Below are 16,526 nucleotides of genomic sequence, written 5' to 3'. Positions count from 1 at the left end.
CATCATTGGTAGGCACGAGTAATTGCTTCGTGGCATTATGGAGGGGGTCCACAACATGACCGGGCGTTGGACATCTTGTTGGAGCAATTCCATGGGTTGGCTGGGAGGCAGCCTACTATGACGGTACCCTCACAGCCCCTCAGTAACTCGACGGTTAGCAGCGCCGCCTCACCGGTCACTCCACTTTCCCGGGAGCCCTGCTTACCTCCCACAGAACGCTTCAATTGAGAGCCGGGCACCTGTCGGGCATTTCTAGCTCAGTGTGCCCTCATCTTCGAGCTTCAGCCTTCCTCCTTCCCCTCCAACCGCTCTAAGATAGTGTACCTTATCACGATGATGTCCGGGAGGGCACTCGCCTGGGCTACAGCTGTATGGGATCAACAGCCGGCCATATGCGTCAGTCTGGAGGAGTTTGTGGGAGAGGTAAAAAGGTGTTGGATGCCTCATTTTCCGGGAGAGAGGCTACCCGGAAGCTACTCCAGCTTTGGCAGGACTCCTGCAGTGTGGCAGACTATGCGGTGGATTTCCGCACGTTGGCAGCTGAGAGTGCCTGGAACCAGGAAGCGCTGGCCGACATGTTCCTACACAGAGTCTCGGAGGAGGTCAAGGACGAGCTTGAAGCCCGGGAATTACCGATGGATCTCGATTCCCTCATCGCCTTGACCATCAGGATCGATGGGCGACTACGGGACCGACAGAGGGAGAGGAGATTTGATTTCTCTCGCCCGTCCAAGGATTCCTCCAAGGCATCCCTGAAGTCCCCTTACGGCCCCGTTGCCAAGAGAACCAGAGGCTACCCAAGGTTCCCCGAGAGTCGCCGACGACTGGCGAGTCACCGTTTGCCGAGCCTATGCAACAAGTCAGAGCTGGGTTGTCTCCAGAGGAACGGCTATAAAGGCTCAACACTAAGAGTTTCCTGTATTGCGGGACTCGTGGTCATGTTGTGTCCTCTTGTCCGTTAAAAGACCAGGCTCACCGGTAGCAGCGAGTACTCTGGTGGGCCATATGGATAACTTTTCTGCTTCCCTGACTCGCACTCTGTTTCATGCCATTCTGCTGTGGGGAAACCGGTCGAAATCTCTCTGGGTCCTCATCAACTCTGGGGCCGATGAGAGCTTTTTGGACTCTACCCTTGCTTCTGAGCTGGGCATCCCCACTCAGTCCCTTTCCATTCCCATGGACGTTAGAGTGCTGGACGGGCGCTCTATAGGCCAGGTCACCCTCAATACCACTCCCATCAACCTACGTGTGTCAGGGAACCACAGTGAGGCTATCCAGTTCCTGCTCATTAAGTCTGCCCATCTCAGATTCCTGTGGTATCCTGTGGTATCGGATGTTGGAGTGGGGGCTGTTCTGTCCCAGCGTTCTGCCTTGGACCTCAAGCTACATCCCTGCACCTTCTTCTCCCATCGTCTCAATGTCACAGAGAACTACGACATGGGGAATTGTGAGCTTCTCGCTGTGAAGATGGCGTTGGAGGAATGGAGGCACTGGCTGGAGAGGGTGGAACATCCGTTCATCATGTCGACCAACCACAAGAACCTGGAGCATCTCCGCACTGCCAAGCGCCTCAATTCCAGGCAAGCTAGATGGGCCCTGCTGTTCACACGGTTCAACTTCTCCATCTCTTACCGGCCGGGACCCAAGAATGTCAAGCCGGATGCACTGTCACGCCGCTATAGCCCAATGACTACTACCCCAGAACCCGAGGCCAGCCTTCCCACTTCGTGCCTGGCGACAGCTGGGGAATAGGGAAGCAAAGCAGGTCCATGAGGTCCCAGGCGATCCCCGGGGATGGGGGCCTGATAACCGGATTTTCGTTCCTGACACCGTCTGCTCCGCGGTCCTGGAGTGGGCCCACTCCTCCAGGCTTGCCTGCCACCCGGACTCGGACCCTGGCTTTTGTGCGACAACGCTTTTGGTGGCCTACCATTGTCCCTGACATGTCCGCATTCATCGCCCCTTGCACAGTCTGTGCGCAGAACAAGACTCCTAGGCAAGCTCTGGCTGGTCTCCACCAACCTCTGCCTGTCCCTCACCATCCCTGGTGTCACACCCAAACTACACTCTGCCAAAGAGACGGCCCAGCTCATGGTGCAGCACGTCTTCCAGATCCATGGACTCTGAGTAGACACATGGTCTCCGACTGGGGTCCTCAGTTCTCGTCCCAGTTCTGGAAGGCGTTCTGCACCCTCAATGGATCGTCGGCCAGCCTGGCCTCCGGGTTCCACCCCAGTCCAATGGCCAGTTGGAGTGAGCCAACCAGGACCTAGAGACTACTCTGTGCTGCCTGGTCTCCACCAACCTCACCACCTGGAGCCAGCAACCTGTGTGGGTCGAATATGCCCTCAACACACCTTCCTGCTCTGCCATGAGCCTATCACCTTTTGAGTGTTCCTTGGGGTATAAGCCCCGCTCTTCCCTGAGCAGGAAGAAGAGGTCGGCATACCTTCTGCCCAGATGTTTGTCTGCCACTGTCGTTGTACCTGGAGGAGAGCCCGGTCGGTCCTCCTCAAGACCACCTCCAGGTATCGACGACAAGCAGATCGACACCGGACACCGGAGGCTTTCTGAACCCTTTGGGGCTTTCACCAAATTTTGCCAAATTAGTGAGATCTGCTGGTCAGGAATAAATATAAACACGTTTGACGTTTATATAGACTTGTTTTCCCATTGCATTCATCAAAAGTTTGTGCTTAGTTGTGAGCATTAAAATTACTTTATTGGTCAGTTACACACAACTTTCTGGTTGCCAGCTCACTTCTCACAATATTTTTCATTTTGAACCCGGGATTCCAACTCCTTACTCGCCTCTCTAACCGCTAGGGTAAATGTAGATAGAATGTGGCGTTTGCATCCCACATTTTTGCTTCCAGGTTCACTGTGCATCCGTGGTATTGTTTAGGATGTTAGGATGCTGAAGACAAAAGATGACTATAGTCTACACTAAAAATGAATTATTTGAACAACAATAGGAAGATAGTGTGTTTTCACAGAAAATACATTTTTAACCATAACCATGATTCGAGTCCAAAGTACCACCTCTACCTGCTGAGCTACCATTTAGGTGCCATAAACTGAAGGGAAAAAAATCGAAGTAAATGGTAAATAAGGTGTCCAGTAGAGGTCGGTGTTTGAAAGCAACTTTGCATCGAAGAAAACACTGGTGCCACAGCGAAATCAGTGGGATCCTGCATTTTGCAACACATGCTTCGAAAAAGCACCTGATCAAATGGACATTATTGATCATGTGCTAACATTACCTTGAAACTATCCGTCTATCCGTACAAGATATGGTGGCTCCATTGCAAGATTTAGGATGTTAAGTTAAAAACTGAACAGTCTATACTTATTGAAACAAGTTAGAAATACAATGTAGCCAGAGTTTCAAAGAAAATTATTTTAGAGATTCAATTCTGTGCCTTAACAAGATAAGAGAATCACTTGACAATGCTATACAAACATCTGTCAGGTGAGAAATGGAGAAGAATATCTAGACTCCGTCTGTAAGTAGTGTCCAGCAGAGGTCAACGTTTTGAAAACCACAGCGGGATCCACTGACTGAGTGATCAAACAAAGCTTTGTAGGTCATTTATCACAAGGTTACATAGCTGCTTGTCAACTTTTCTTTGGGTATGAATCAAACTTTTTCACGCTACTTTGACATATTAACAAAAACTTTGGATCCATCATTTGATAATTACCAATAACAACTACTAGAGTTGTTTCAATTACAATCACTGATTGAGGGAAATGATCTAAATAGGCTCTCTCAATATTCAACACTAGTGTTGATTTCAGGATCTCAGGATTTCAGGATCTTGAGTCCTCTGCCATGTGATTCGACGCCCTGAGCGATCTTTCCACCTGCTAAAACGGTAAAATATCTAGACACCTGTCAGATGGTGGTGCAAAAGTGTTTTTTATTTAGATTTTTTTTAAATACAATTTCAAATTACAATACAACTACAAAAAAACATTGGACATCACTACACGTATATAACAAAAAAAAACACTGTATTCGTACAAGTCTATCATAGGTTTATACAATTGTAACCCCTGACCTTATGTTATATATTATCTATTAGGTACTTTATTTTTAAACTTAAATTCAGGTGGTTTCAAAATGATAGTGTGACGGTCGATGCGTCAAACGTCATCATCACGTGATATTGATACAAGCATCTCTATGTTGCGTCGAATCAGTAGCGGTTTGAAAACTGCATCGAAGTGCCGAAGCTTCAGTATCAATCATCCTATCACTAGCTTGCGCTGCTTGTTTGTAGCTATGTGTTAGACCAGGGGTGTCAAAGTCAAATGGACGGAGGGCCAAATAAAAAAATCAGCTACAAGACGAGGGCCGGACTGTTCGAATGTTCATTGAAAATTTTTTAAATGACGCATATAGTCTAGTGAACCTAATTGAACCTACTGAAAACCTAACAAATATATTACAATATGATCAGATAAATAAAGCAATATTTTCTTATGGCTCTGTCAGTAATCTTTAATTTTCAACAGACACAAAAGACAAATTTCCTTTATATAAATATCCCCATAACATGAACATTAAATGAAAGAAACCGGTATTCAAGGCACCATCAGTAGACTATATTTTCTATTTTAGCAAAAGTGGGCTAAATTTACTTCAAAGAAAAAACAATAATAGCAATTTTCTATCATCCACTCAACTGAAATATTTTTAAAATATAATTGGATTGAAATACAAAAAAATAAAGTGCAAAAATCTATTAATCAAAAACAACACTTTGTTTAAGGAGAAGTAACATGCAGTGAAAACAAATATTAAATTTTAACTTTTAAACTTGAACTGAGTAAAAACTCTAAATATGTGATTGCACAGTAATGTTCACTTGTTTGAGGTTGAGGGTGATACTTGGTGGTGTCCCATCTTTTCCACAAGTTCATCAATGTTCGGGGTAAGGCTCTGAGCTGAAGAAATCCTCAGAATTGAGTGGAGGTGTTCAGCAGTAAGTCGACTTCTGTGTGATGTTTTGTTCAGGTTCATCAAAGAAAACAGTTGTTCACACAGGTATGTGCTGCCAAACATAGACAACGTTTGAGCAGCCTGGATGCGCAGCTGGGGCATTGTGCCGGGAGGAAACGGGCGAACTCCGCAGCACCCACTGCCGCATATTTTGCCCTCAGTGCATCATTGCATTGGAGGTCAATCAACTCCATTTGGAGGTTTGGTGGTGAGCTTTCCACGTCAACAGCAAATGGGTTACCGAGCAGTTCCAACCTGCTTTTTTGTGCTTCAAAGTCAGCAAATCGGCGCCGAAAGTCAGCGGCAAGCATACCTATTTTATCAGCCAACTGTGTGCTCGGGAACGCACTGGTAGAGAGCTTCTCTTTCATGGTCTGGCAGCTGGGAAAGTGGCTCAAATTTTCTTTCCGCATCTGCGTCTCCCACAGAGTCAGTTTGGTTTTAAATGCCTTCACTGTACTGTACATATCAGAGATGACACGATCCCGACCCTGCAGCTGCAAGTTTATTGCATTCAGATGACTCGTAATGTCACACAGAAAAGCCATTTCACACAGAAACATTTCGTCTCGGAGTTGTGTTGTGTCTTTCCCTTTGCTGTCCAAGAACAGACAAATCTCCTCACGAAGCTCGAAACATCTTTGAAGCACCTTTCCCTGGCTTAGCCATCGCACCTCTGTGTGATAAGGCAAATCACCATGCTCCGTTTCTAACTCCGTCAGAAATGCCTTGAACTGGCGGTGATTCAAACCTTTGGCTCTGATAAAGTTAACTGTGCGCGTGATGATGCTCATTACATGCTCCATTTTCAAGGCTTTACCGCACAACGCTTCCTGGTGTATGATACAATGATAAGCTGTCAGCTCACCTGTCGCGTTTTCCTCTTGCATCTTTTCCCGTATCTTCGCCACCAGTCCGCTCCTGTGTCCACACATCGCAGGTGCTCCGTCGGTTGTCAAACCCACGAGTTTTTCCCAAGGCAGCTCCATCTCATTTACACATCTTGACACCTCTTCATACAAATCATGCCCCGTAGTTGTGCCATGCATAGGACGTAAAGCCAAAAACTCCTCTGTCACGCTTAGGTTGGAGTCCACTCCCGGATGAAAATTGACAACTGGGCAATGTCAGAAATGTCGGTGCTCTCATCCACAGCCAAGGAATATGCAATAAAATCTTTTCCCTTTTTCACAAGCTGCTCTTTTAGATTGATGGACAACTGGTCTACTCTCTCGGCAATGGTGTTTCTGCTCAGACTCACATTTAAAAAGAGTTGCCTTTTTTCTGGGCAAACTTCGTCACAAACTTTAATCATGCAGTTTTTGATGAAATCCCCCTCCGTAAATGGCCGGGCTGATTTAGCGATCTCTTCTGCCAAAATAAAACTGGCCTTGACAGCAGCCTGGCCTTGTGATTTGGCTTTTTTGAACAGAGCCTGTCGAGATTTGAGGCCTCGTTTTAATTCCTCTGCCTTTTGTAGCCTTTGTTCCATGTCCATATTCTTGTTTTTGTCCGCGTGTTTCGTTTCATAATGTCGTCTCAGATTATACTCTTTCAGTACCGCCACACTTTCTCCACACAGAAGACACACTACCAGCTACCTTCGTGAACATATACTCCGACTCCCACCTTGTTTGAAACCCCCGGTTCTCAGTATCCACCTTCCGTTTTGCCATTTTTGATGGGTATCTGAAAGTTAATTTTACTGTGATGCTGACGACTGCTGTGCCAATAAATATTGAAATGAAGCAGCCTACTGCTCGGTGCGTCACCTTTGCATTGTGGGAAATGTAGTATTGGTGCGTGTAAAAGATCTGCGGGCTGCCGGCTTGCTGCGGGCCGGTTCTAATAATAAATCAAGATCATCCCAGGGGCCTAAAAAACCTTCTTGCGGGCCGGATGTGGCCCGCGGGCCTTGAGTGTTTATTGAGTGCAACCACGCACTATTAATGTATCAGTAATGTTACTGCTTTTGTGTAGCATCAGATGTTACTGCTGTAGTAGCATGCGCCATTCTAGGCTTGGAATTTGTCGAAGTTTTGTGCAAGCGCATGGCCAGTAGGACAATTCCACTGTAACATAATGTAACCGATTTTTCACTTTAAAGTGTATGCCAAACAAAAACCAATTATTGCAGAGTTAAACCATTCAACACTATGCACAAAGACGACTTTTAACAATTTCCATTGAACATTTCACAAAAACACATTTACTTGAAGAACAGGGTAGATGCAAAGTTTGGTAACAGAATGATGGCACAAATAGCATTCTGTTACCAAACTTTGCATCTGCACTATTCTTCAAGTAAATGTGTTTTGGTAACATTTTCTGTGGAAATTGTTAAAAGTAGTCCATGTGCATATGGTTTGTTTAACTTTGAAGTCATTGGGTTTTTGTAGCCAGGCCAGGGGTGAAATTATTAGTCCAAACAGTTGTAAACGGGAAATGCTTTGCAACATAAAGGAGAGTTTCTATTGGACAAATTCCGCATCATTCCGTTTGCTTATGCTTGGTTCTTTTTCGTTCCTAAACAACACACCCCTAAACTTTATCGCCCTGTGCTGGCTATTTCTCTCTCTGTGACAGTATTCTAGTATGTGTGAATAGCACTGTGTTTGCATGTTATACTATTGCCTTCTGCATGATGTATATTTATTAATCTCATGATTGTAAACATGGATCCTCATGATTGTATTTGTTCTTATTTTTATTGAACCACGTAAAATACTTAAAGTGGTACCTGGTTTTCAGTGTGTGTGTGGGGTGACAATATAGTACAGTTATGGGTCTGAGCATCTACCTTTTCTGACTGGACAACCCTGTAGTGGGTCAGACCTTCAGCAGCCAGTGTTAGTTATTAGCGGGTAAGGGCACTTACAGCTGTCTGCTCTGAATGTCCCAGCTAGTCGTTTTTACAGAATGTAAATAGATTTTAGCCCAGCATATAGGCCTAACCTATGCAACATACTACTTGACGTAAGACTCAATATTTTGACCATAGAATGACTAGAATGACTAATGGCATTCTGATGCCAACTATTAAATGACCCGTTGAGTGGTCTAATGATGAAATCAAATGTATGACTTCTCGATCGGACAGGTTCTATTGGTTAAGAAGAGCTGAAACTCTTCTATACTGTTAGCCAGTAATGTTAATATTGATCTCAATTTGACACTGGCCTCCTTCATCCTCCCAAAGAAACGGGACAGCAAGTATTTTGCCACTGCTTTGTACCAGCACACACACACACACACACACACACACTGGTGATGCTGCTCATTAGGACATATTTTGTTACAGACCCTCAGGGATTAAACACTCTGCCGCTCCCTGTATTCAAGGTTTAGTCTTGAGTATTGATGGGACAATTATTAATAAGGCCTCCAGAAATGAGTGGGGGCGGAGGGTTGGAAGTTCTCAAGTTCCAGTGGCTTTGAGTGTGTCATTTTCACATTAAGAACGATTAAGTTGAATGTAATGATTTGGCATTGTCTGAGGGGTGAGGACAGAAGGAAAGTTTTTTTTCATAGCTGTTGCATATTGTAAAACCCAACTCTGCATCCTCATTTAAACCTTTAGACGAAACTAAAGGTATCATAATCTACTGCACTGTTCTGTATCTGTATATCACCTTCAATATTTATTAGTCCGCCGCCCACATGCTGTATGTGCATTTATATAGGTGCACACACACAAATAATTCTCCCCCTTTGACCTCACCCCTGCCTCAGATTAGACCACTACCACTTATTCTCCTTGCTATGGGACAGATTGAGAGAGAGCGTATCAGCAGCATAGCAGTTGACAATAACTCAGAAGAAACAGCCCCAGCAGGAAGGTTACTTTGGTTGTGTCCCAAATGCCACCCTGTTGCCTATATACAGTACTGCACTACTTTTGACCCAGGCATAGGGCTCTGGTTAAAAGTATTGCACTATATAGAGAATAAGGTGCCATTTGGGATGAAATCTATATCAGCAAGTTTCTCAGCGTCTGACTGGCTTATTGGTGGCCCTGAGAGAGGTCAGGGGTTAGGAACAGAACAGTTGCAAGCAGAACAGGGCTTACTGTGTGGCAGTGCTGAGAAATCACTGTGTGTGTGTGTGTGTGTGTGTGTGTGTGTGTGGTGAAATTGAGGCACAAGATATTTTGAGAATAAAAGGATTTAGAGTTTTGCTTCACCCAATTCTAACCTCGTCATTCAGTATAACTTGCAGTGCTAGCCATTTACAGTAGTCCTACTTAGTTGTACTTGTCAATTTATCATCCAGTCACATGTAAAATAGCAAGTAAAAATTAATTCAGTCATTATCAAATCTTTAGGCAATAAGTCAACAAAGTTTAATCAACTGTTTCCTGACTTAGCCAATCACCGAGCATGTAATTGCAGAAGGATTATACTTTTTCAAATAACTTGATTCTTTAATCTTCTCTCTCATTTAGTTGTACTGAAATGTATCCCCCCCTCCCAATTCACACACACACACTTTGTTTCACAATTCCTAGCTGCGTTAGATTTTGAGTGCTTCAGTTACGACACGGAAATATATCAGGGTGCAGGCAGCCTGATGGTCCGGCCCTAATAGCCAGCCACTCTTGTCCTGCTGACAGCTAGCTAGCTGCTCAGAGTATTGTAGCTCTACTTCTGCCAGGCCCTGATCAACTAACTATACAGCAGACAGAGAGAAAGTACCAGGCTGGAAACATGTAGCCTGGTCCTAGATCAAACTCCTATGCTCATTGTCACGACAAGACAGCACAAACAAGTCTGGAACCAGGCTAGGAAACGTGTTCTCCTGCACCATTTGAATAGCTGCTGTTATTGTCCAATCTGGTAGCTATCTCTCCCCTTAGGGGCTGAATATATGACATATATGCAGTATGTGTTTCCACACAGGGCCTAGTTATTTCTGAATGCTGTCTACGGTGTTACAGGTTGATGTGGATAACACTCACTATATTATACCTTGTGCTGTACCTCTCTCCTCACACAGTTCTGTATCTCACATAATACATATTCTAGATGTTGTCGTGGAGATGTACTGTACCGTTCAAAACGGTAGTGTACATAATAATGTCCACATGACTATGACTAGGAATTAAGAATTAAACTCTTGTTTTGATATTTTGTCTGTTATTAGGAAACTTCACCCGGGCCCTAGAGGAGAAAGGGGAATCGGGTTCATTCCTCCACAGTCTTCTCCAGACCACTGCACCTCTGGAATGAAACAGCCTGTTGTTATGGAGCAGCATCAGGCTTGGACTGTTTGAGAGGATGACATGTTAAACTTTAAAGATGTGTAACGGTTTTCTAATGGAGAAGGAGAGTCGGACCAAACTGCAGCGTGTAGATTTCGATCCATGTTTAATAAAACAACGTAACACGAATCAAAATATAAACTCAACAAAACAATAAACGTAATGAAAACCGAAACAGCCTAAACTGGTGCAAACTAACACAGACTCAGGACATCAAGACACTAAGGACAATCACCCACAATACAACCAAAGAATATGGCTGCCTAAATATGGTTCCCAATCAGAGACAACGGTAAACACCTGCCTCTGATTGAGAACCACTTCAGACAGCCATAGACTCTCCCAGAACACCCCACTAAGCTACAATCCCACTAAGCTACACACCACATACAAAAACCCATGTCACACCATGGCCTGACCAAAACATAAAGAAAAACACAAAATACTTCGACCAGGGCGTGACAAGATGTCTGTCTGCCAGCCACTGCACCTCCTTTGTGATTACCTGCAGTCATCTCTGTGCTGACAGGAATGTTCCCTCTGCAGCTGTAGAACTCGGCCACACAGCAAGAACCAGACACCGGCGCCTCTGGGTTGGGAGGCAGCCGCCACCAATTACCTTCTTTTCTTCCCCCTCCCTTCTCTCCGTTTTCTTCTCTCAATTCTTAATTAGGGCTGGTGGGAGAGGAGAGTGCCACTGCTCTAAGTCATGTTAGAAAATGATCCAATTCCTATAGGAAACCTGGACACAAACGTTATCAGCGTACAATGGTGTCTGATGTTAGCTTTTCCATGCATACCTTTTACAAAACATTACAGGTGTTTGAGTGATGCCTAATTTTAGCTTGTGTACATCCCATAGCACAAAGAAGATGAGGACCAAGAGTAGCTCCTTGGTGGTATTCCCAGCATCTAGTAGTGGCTCGTCTACTGTACATGCAATAACTGTAGCTAAACCAACATCTTCAAGCTATTCCATGCTGTTTGTTGATTAGAATATCTTTCCCAATGATCACCTTGTATACATCAATATCTTTCCCAAACAACCTTTGTATACATCTGCCATTGCCCATATTCCTTCAGCAGAGATGGAGGAGGGTATCTGTGCACCATGTGTGAAATTTCACCACATTCCGTTGCCATCGCCCTGAGGTCATGTTCCTCCTCTCTCTCTCTCTGTCTTTCTTTTTGTCTTTCTAGGACACACAGACCTATAAGCAATTCTGATTTCATATGATTATTTATTCTCTGTGGGAAAACCCAGGAACCCCATTCTCCATGGGGGGAGAGGAGGGCGAGGAGGGGGGATGTGTGCTGTAGCATGTCGACAGCAGCGGTGACTGGTCTGTAGGCCTACTAACTACATTGAGGGACGGTATGCCTAATGGTTCATTGCCTAACTCTGCTGCTCTAAGTTGATTTGTCTTGTTTGATGGGAGACATTGTGTGCGTCACAAAGGGCACCCTATTCCCTATAAAGTGCACTAGTTTTGACCAGTGCCCATAGGGTAGTGTCCAATATAAGGAATAGGGTGCCATTGTCTTTCTTATGCTCCCAATAAACAGACAAGCAGAGACATGCTAGTCATATAGACACAGCCAGTATCCCGTAGGAGAAATGTATTTCACAACAACACCTACAGTAGGTGAGGCTTAGAGAAAGAGAAAGTACAATATCCGGAGGAAGGCATGTCTGTCCTTCACAGAGACGGGTTCATCTTTCACTGAACTTAATTAAAAAGACATGCTGTCTGGACCTGTTGAAAGCAAAATAGTGAGACTGAGAATCCCCATGGGGACAGTAGGCAGTCAGGTTAAAGTACTGGTGCTTAATGACATAATAATAGGAACAGAGATCACCAGCTAAAGACCCAGCTCTCCAGACATTAATTACAGCCGTTGACCTGGTGTCCTTCACTGATTGAATAATACATTTGTTTGCCATGGTAACTGTCTAGGTGCTAGCCACTTGACTTGTCCCAAATTACACCCTTTTTCCTATACTGTGTGTGTGTGCGCTCGTGTGTGTGTAGGAGGGGGAGAGAGAAAGGTGGTCGGTGGGTGGGTCGACCTTGGCTTCTCTCCTGCCTGGTGCCATTGATTTGTGTACCTATGCTGGGCTGACAGCCTCTCATTAGGCTCCTGTTACACACACACACACACACACACACACACACACACACACACACACACACACACACACACACACACACACACACACACACACACACACACACACACACACACACACACACAGAGGAAGAGAACAGTCTCTTCACAGCTAGGGGACACAGCTGATCAATGCACCTGATAGATTGATGCTTACAGTATCATTGTATTGAACGTCTGTTTAGCGGATGTGTGCACGCCATTGAGTGACTGTTCCAAAGTGACCTTCGTTGTGTGGTGTTTGAGAGATCTAACAAAAAGCTCTTTGCAGGAAGAGGTCAGAACAGACATTGCCACTCAAACTGTAGAGTTACTCTGGTGCACAGCTTGAACTTGGAATAAAAGGTACATGGCGATTCTATGCTGGTTATAGCTGCCAGCACACCAGCACATACTGTGGTAGCATCCCAAATGGCACCCTATTCCCTATATAGTGCACTACTTTGGACCAGGGCCCATCATGATCATATCAGAAGTAAAAAAAACATGTAATTGGCCTCCCGAGTTTCCCAGTGGTGTAAGGCACTGCATTGCAGTGCTAGCTGTGTCACTATAGATTCTGGGTTCGAGTCCAGGCTCTGTCGTAGCCGGCCGCAACCGGGAGAATTGGCACAGCGTCGTCTGGGTTAGGGGAGGGTTTGGTCGGCAGGGATTTCATTGTCCCATCGGGCACTAGCGACTCCTGTGGCGGGCTGGGCGCAGTGCACGCTGACACGGTCGTCAGGTGTACTGTGTTTCCTCCGACACATTGGCTTCCGGTTTAAGTGGGCATTGTGTCAAGAAGCTGTGCGGCTTGGTTGGGTTCTGTTTCGGAGGACGCACGGCTTTTGACCTTCGCCTCTCTCTCTCTCTCTCTCTCTCTCTCTCGTCTGTACAGGAGTTGCAGCGATAAGACAAGACTGTAACTACCAATTGGATACCACGGAATTGGGAAGAAAAAGGGGTAAAAAAAACTCATGTAATTTCTAGTGATCACAGCAGAAACAGAAAACCTGTCATAGAGGAAGTGATTGCATGCATCCATGTAATTCATAATTCTGGAGTCTTATTTAGTGGCTATTGCATTTCATTGGCTCTGACTTCATGCTACTGTGAACTTTTCCTGAGTTCCTGAGAGCCTCTTGAGAGCTCTCAGTCTCTGAGAGCCTCTTAAAGTATTGAGTACGGTATTAAGTTTGAATTTCACTATCATCAAAGACGATTATTTTCCATATTTTGTCTTGATTCAATTGTTCTCATCTTTTTTAACTGTTACCATACACCTGCAAAAAAGATAGCTCAGATGTGCGAGTGCCTTTTGAATTTTGTCTTGATGGAATTTAAATGAAATGTATGTCATTGAGTGTGTCCTTATGAGACTGCGTCCTTATGAGACTGCCTGTTGGGCTGATAGTAAAAAGAGTACAGGAGTTGACTATCAGGCTGATACATTTGGTCAGTAGGAGGCAGTGTTGTCACTTTAAATACAGCAGCAACTGACACTTCCAAACACACATACACACACACGCATGCACACACACACGCACATACACACACACATACACACAAACATTCCACGGGCAGTGTTTTTATGGCAGTTCTTTTAACATAAACCAACTTTGTCATCACATTGCTAACGCTATCTCTTTAAATGTTGTGAAATTGCCAATCAATCAGGGAGATGATTGATGCCAGGGAAAAACCTGTGCAAGCGAAAGAGAGAACTGAAAGAGAATCACACTGCATATTACATCAGTGGAAGACATTAACACATTGCATATTCAGCCTGTAATGTGAGACGTTAGGCAGCCCGCCCAGCCATCAGCCCCAAGACACATCGCAGATGAATCAGTCCAGAGGTGACAACACAGCTATTCCATCTAGAAGACAAGCAAGGGAATTTTATTTAGTACGGAGAGACTGAAAGCTGACATTTGGGAAAGTTTTTTATTTTATTGGGAAAGTGTATTTTTCTTGTTTTTGCTGTTATACTACTCGGTTTATCTGTTCGTCAAGCCCTATAAAGTTTAGAAGAGGTATTTTTCTTTGAGTACCGAAGTGTGAGTTGATTTTTGAGCCATCGTTTTTGTTCCTAATTGAAACATTTAACATTTACATTTAAGTCATTTAGCAGACGCTCTTATCCAGAGCGACTTACAAATTGGTGCGTTCACCTTATGAAACAGACGGTTGAGTAAACTCAACTGTATCTTTAATTTTTCATGCAAAGAAAAGCATTGTTCTGTGACTATGAGAAAAAAACACTATCACGCAGAATGAAAAAAATATGTATATTTTTTAAGTACTTTCTTTCACATATGTTCAGTGGGTAAAGTGTATCAAAATCCTCTTCCTGGGCTTTTCAATACATCATCAACATCAATCCCTGAATTGACCTGTTGAAGAGCTATTTTATATGAAGCAGATAATTGCCACCTCTGGGTATATAGGTATACACCATCTTCAGTCACTGGTGTAATTAACATTATATTTACGGTGTATAAAGGTACTAAACGTGGGGCCACTTTGGAGCAGCAGGGTACAGGTAGAGGCTCAGTGTGATAATAAAACACACACTCTGTCAATGTAATGACCCACTGTTCTGTTACACCGTCTGATGACTAGAGCTGTGTGTGCTTGTGCGTGTGTGTGTGTGTGTGTGCACTCGTGCATGCAAATCCTTTCACTGTTCACCTGGTGGCCTAAGAATTATGAAAACTAGTTGGTTCACCAACTTTGATTCCTCTTTCCTTGGAAATAGATGTCTTGCTAATGACAGGATAGGAGCTTTCCTCTGTAAAGTGCTTTGGCATAACAACGTCGTTAGAAGAGATGTGTGTCTGATTCAGATGTAGAGCAGGAAAGGACAATACTTTGTTTAGTTTAGAGGCGACTCTTTTCCGAAGACGATCAAAAGCAACAGATGGCTGCATATGTATAAATAAGTCCCTCTCTCTTCTGAGAAGGAGATTACTGCATTTTGATAGTATTTTTAATGACCCATGAAGACAGACTAAATTGTAAGCTGTTTCATAGCACGTTTTGTTTTGGTTTAGAGCTAAACATTTATTAACAGGTGTCTCGACAATTACTGGACAAGGTTTCAGTGAGGATTAATATCTGAGGTTGGAGGATAAGATGGGGAATTACAAATATTATGTAAGGGATGGATACAAATGTACAGAATTTGTACCTGGAGGAAAATGGTGAGGGTCATGCATTTTCAATTTCAGTCAAGGGGATGGTTTAGTATTTTTTAAATCTAGTTGGCTCATGTAAATTGTAATTGATGAAATTTCAATATTTCTGAGTGTTATATATATATACTGAACAAAAATATAAACGCAACATGCAACAATTTCAACGAATTTACTGAGTTACAGTTCATATAATGAAATCATTCATTTAAAATAAATTCATTAGGCCTTCTATGATGTCACATGACTGGGCAGGGGCACAGAGATCAGGCCCAGCCAACCAGAATGAGTATTTCCGCACATAAGGGATTTATTACAGACAGGAATACTCAGTTTCATCAGCTGTCCGGATGGCTGGTCTCAGACGATCTCGCAGGTGAAGAAGCCTGATGTGGAGGCCCAGTGCTGGCGTATTTACACGTGATCTGCGGTTGTGAGGCCGATTGGACGTACTGCCAAATTCTCTAAAACGATATAGGAGGTGGCTTATGGTAGAGAAATTAACATCCTGCAGTCATGCAAATTGTACACTCCCTCAAAACTTGAGACATCTGTGTCATTGGGTTGGGTGACAAAACTGCACATTTTAAAGGGGCCTTTATTGCCCCCAGCACAAGGTGCACCTGTGTAATTATCATGCTGTTTAATCAGCTTCTTGATATGCCACACCTACAGATGGATGGATTATCTTGGCAAAGGAGAAATGCTCACTAACAAGGACTTAAACACATTTGTGCACATTTTAGAGACATAAGATTTGTGTGTTGAACATTTCTGGGATCTTTTATTTCAGCTCATGAAACATTGGAACAACACTTTACATGTTGCCTGTATATTTTTGTTCAGTATAATTAGTTGCTTATAAGGCTACATATCGATATATGCCCGATGCTGCCCCTCATTTCTGATTCTC

The sequence above is a fragment of the Oncorhynchus nerka genome, linkage group LG7, assembly GCF_034236695.1.
Source record: "Oncorhynchus nerka isolate Pitt River linkage group LG7, Oner_Uvic_2.0, whole genome shotgun sequence".
Classification (NCBI taxonomy): Eukaryota; Metazoa; Chordata; class Actinopteri; order Salmoniformes; family Salmonidae; genus Oncorhynchus; species Oncorhynchus nerka.
This window is presented reverse-complemented; position numbering follows the sequence as displayed.